This window comes from Zeus faber, assembly GCF_960531495.2.
Source record: "Zeus faber genome assembly, chromosome: 7".
In the NCBI taxonomy this organism is placed as follows: Eukaryota; Metazoa; Chordata; class Actinopteri; order Zeiformes; family Zeidae; genus Zeus; species Zeus faber.
In genome coordinates, this window is record NC_137203.1 from 21543340 (window position 1) to 21548021 (window position 4682).

A 4682-nucleotide genomic window follows, 5' to 3' on the forward strand; every position below is an offset into this window, starting at 1 on the left:
GAAATCTGTATAATAAAGCACACTTTTGCTTGACTTAAAATCAATTATTTGGTGGGTTAGGAGTGAGAAATCTGACCGTGTTGTTTGGTGAAGTTGCGAATATTAACACAAAATCTATATGTTGTGTACTGATTATAGAAAAATAAAATGAAAGGATTTGTTTTATTTCCACACATAATGTTCATGTAAGATAGAATTAGAAATAGCGATGGTACGAAATCCATTCCAGTGATCAATATTGCCAAAACCCAACAGATCACTTGACAAAAAGCACATCTCTTGACTGAGAACGACTCCAAGAAAATGATAGTGTAGCTGCTAGGTCAGTGTGTTATATTGTTATAACCGTTTGGCCATGACCTAAGGGTCTATTTGTCACTCGTTTTTTAGCCTCACCTCTCATCCTTGAGTTACTGTCTGGAGTGGACTATAGCTGAAGGCCATGGCTGTTTCGAGCAACCCTTCCCTCCATATGTATTCCTCCGTGGGTGCATGAGTGAATAGGGCCCGTGTCACAGGATCCACAGACCATACAGCTCTAATAACACAACAAACGCTGCAAAAGAGGATTAGTCCGGCTTACAAGGGCCCCTCAATAGACCTCCACTTTGCATTCTCTCTCCCGGCCTTGTTATTCAGACCTGCAGGTTGTACGCAGAAGTGGCCCTGGATGCATAGATAGAGAGAGATTGTGGGGAAAAAAACACGTTTATCCACACCTCACACAAGTTTCACAATGAGAGGCCTCTTCAAACCATTAGGGTTGTGTGTTGATGGTTGTTTCAGTGTGGTTAAGTGATTTTATGTATATTTGTTGAAGCAAAAGGGTGCACTGAAGCAACCTTGACTGGAAATAGAATTGAGAAGGACGGCCACACAAGACATCATGGAGAGCTATTAGACTGGCCAAGTTAAAACTAATAATTGTTTACAAAACCTTCCAGTGACGTCCATAATGTAAAATGCTGAAACGGTTATCAAATCCAAACCGCAGATTTCAGTGTCTTTTGATTTCATTTTGTCTGTATTAAGAGTGAAATAATTTACATTAATCCCGTCTTAACGACTGTTATTTTCAAAAGGACGATGGCTGTTTAACCAATCATTACTTTTCCCAAATAACTTCACTATCTTAAGGTCCTATTTGTAGCTTTAAGAACCATTAAGGAAACACAGAAACCAACGCCCTTACAGTACAAGTCCCAAACAATGTTGTGACTAAAGAGCATCAAACCAAAACAAATTTGAATGCAGCGGTGTATTATTATTATTTTTTTATCGCGAAATTATAGAGCCGTGTGTTTTCATGTGTGTATGTGTGTGTGCGTGCCAGTTGTGTACATTTTTACACCGTGCACACAGACAATAGAAAAGAGGAGAGAGGAGGAGAGGGAGAGAGGCGAGGCGGATGAGGGGTCGGTACCCTACGGTGCTGATGAGAGAGGGGGGCCTCCCACTGCGGCAGCCAGATTGGTAGAAACCCCCCCGTGGAGGGAGTGTGTCTAGGGACGGCCTCTCCTACCAGGGTAACCATTGTAGTGATAGATTGTTGGATTTATGTGCGTGTTCCTGGCTCGCCCCCATGCAGTCACATGTCTAGAATGTTAACTTGCTGAAATAAAAACTCTAGCAGCAATAGAATTATAGGAGGGGGCTTGAAGCAGCGTGTGCGCGTGAGCGCTTCGAACCCGGGCTTTTGGATGGAAGCAAATGTTTTAGAACAGTAATAAACTCATATAGATATATAATGTATTAAATTTTTTATTACACGGCGCTGTGGAATACTCGATTGTGATTGGTCAGTATCGGCACTCAATTATTGCTTCATAGAAACTACAACGGAAGACTTCAAGACATGAATATGGATATGTCCAATTTAACATTTCACCAACAGTAAATACGCTTGTCACGTGTAGGGCAAAGGTTTTTTTGTGGAGCCGATAGTTAGCGATGTTCTTGTGAACCATTTCAAATCAATATTCCCATTCAAAGTAGTATTTTATATCCTCCAGTCAGTAGTCGTGTAATAAATAATGTTGTAATAAAATATCCCCCTTCGGAATGATACAATGCCGGGTCGTTATTTAAAATAATAACCGCCTGGCTGCACATTATCCCTTATCTAAATGTCTGATTTTGTGTGTATGTCTGTAATGTCTGGATGCCTGAGTGGCGAACATGAATCTGGCAGATGCGCGGGGAAAGGCCGTCTTTTACGGCCCCACGAAAGCGATTCCATTTCACTCGATAGCGATCGGACCGGGACAACAGTCTGGCTGTGTCACCCTCCCTTCTCCCCGTCTCACCCCGAGCTGCGGCGAAAAAACACGCAGCTCCCTCAATTCACCGGGTGCCAACATCGCCGGGGCTAATCCGTTAATCGCGCCGTCACGAGACGCGCCACAAAGACGCCCAAACAATAGCAAACACCGGAAAATGATAAGGCAGATTTTTGCGGCGTGCCGAGGATGGGAAAGAGAGAAGTCGAGGGACGGTAACATCTCTCACCTGCTGGAGTTACCTCCAGGGACGGAGGGAGGGACGGAGGGAGGTGGAAGACGCAACATATTTTAATCTCGGCAAACAAAGGTGTTGTATGTTTTTTTTTTTCCCCTCTCTCTTTTTTTTTCCGCTCTTCGCCCATGGGGAAAGAGGTGTTGGCTTTTTGCGCTGCCTTTGTCCCGTGACTGGTAGAATGGCCTTCTGGGAAACCTGAGTTGGCAGGTGGAGGAGGCGGCGGCAGCATCGAGTGTCACAGTGTTTCCTTCACCGGTGTTTACTTTTTGTTTATTTGCAGAATGAGAGACATGGACACCTTTCTCTCTCTCTCTCTCTCTCTCTCCCTCTCTCTCTCTCTCTTTCACTCTTCCCCTCATCCTCTCCTCTCCTCATGTTCGCCTTCCTTCTCTCGGCTCAACCCCGCCGCTTTTGTTCTACCCCTTTGTATCTCGTCTTCGTCACCGAACCTTGCCGCTTTCTCATCGTTTTGGTCCAAAAAAAAACAGAAAAAAACCACATCTTTCTTTGTTTTACTGCTGAAACGTGTACTTTTGGTAAATAAAAAGAAAACAACACAACTCCAGAATATCAATCAAGCGGTACACTAGATATGTAATGAGAAAACTCCCACAATCCCAGGCGTCAGTGCTTTTCAGTGCTTTTTCTTTGTTATGTAATGCCCTGGATTGTCTTATGTCATTGCATTTTCAGCTGTGAGCCGCTGGTTAGTCACCAGTCTGTGACTATGAAATAATTCAGGTAATCCGTTCAAATATTATCAGCGGGAGAGAATAACCTGACTATTCCATACCATTCGGGTAGTTATGAATGACTGGATAACCGACATGGGTGAAAGAAGGTGCCTTGGTAACCTCAGTGGAACACCCATTTCACACGTGGTCGCCAACTGAGCTGTTTGGAGATGAGTTTATGGAGATTTATGGGGAACACCGCCCACGTTTCCCTCCTCCGGCTTCTGTGCGTAGTCCCCTCATGATCAGCACAAGGGATTCAACATCCGATCATGTATTATTGTAGAAACCAAAACCATTTTTCCACTTTTCCATCAATATCCCCATTGAAAGAGCCAATTGTAAACCCCATGTGAAACCTTGGTCAGCATATGATTTCTTCATTCATGGGAGAAGAATCATGACATTGCATCATATCTCATAATATGGAATAGCATTCACTTGACCCAGGCTGATTATAACAGTAACAAGCATTCTCAACACTCTAATGATTCAACATTATATCCATGCATCTCATGTCTCATCATGTGTCTCTGTGCTTAATAAAAAAACACACACAGAATACACAGTAATGACACATTAGTAATTAAATATTGGTGCAGATCAGGGCCCGACCCGTCAGATTGCCCGACAATAAAGAAAAACAAAGCCGCGCTTCGATCGGTTCCTGAAGACGTATTCTGAGACGGCAAAAGTATCCAGCGTTTACCGCACCGCTATAATCCATCCGCTCAGAGCTGCACCTTAGCGCCCTTTTCACAGCTGCTTTCATGAGGCTTTGATGCAGACACACACACACACACACACACACACACACACACACACACACACACCATCTCCTTCACTCGGCTTCCCTTCACTGTAGCATGACTGCCGATGTCAAGCCAAGTCGGTGGTGATTTAAGTGTGTATTTATACTTTATGCTTAAAATAGCACAGAGTTGGCTGCGAAAAAATGCAACACTGCACAAGGGGTCCGATATAGACGTGCAGGTGTATCTGACAACACTAAGGAATGCATTCTGTGTAAACATGTACCGTCGAAAATCAGTGATAGTCAACCTTTATCACATCAAGGAATCTCAATTTGATACGCATTAGGCCGCAGACTGCCTTTGATCACATTTTATCTGCGGGACCCCGATCTGAGAAGATTATTATCGTTAGATTTGATTTGGTCCAAACTCTCCTACCTGAAACTACGATCAAAACAGTCATTCTTACCAATCATTCTGCATTCTCTAATGAATCTTTTTAAGTTTTGTATATTTATAATTTTGTTGGGGACGCCCTGGAACCTTCTGAAGGGCCCCCGGGGTGTCCCCGGACCCCACGCTGAGAACCACCGCTGTAAATGACACGGCAGACAAATTCAACCCAATTTGTAGGGCATCATCACCATCACCATCACTATGCTCCAAATATCAATCA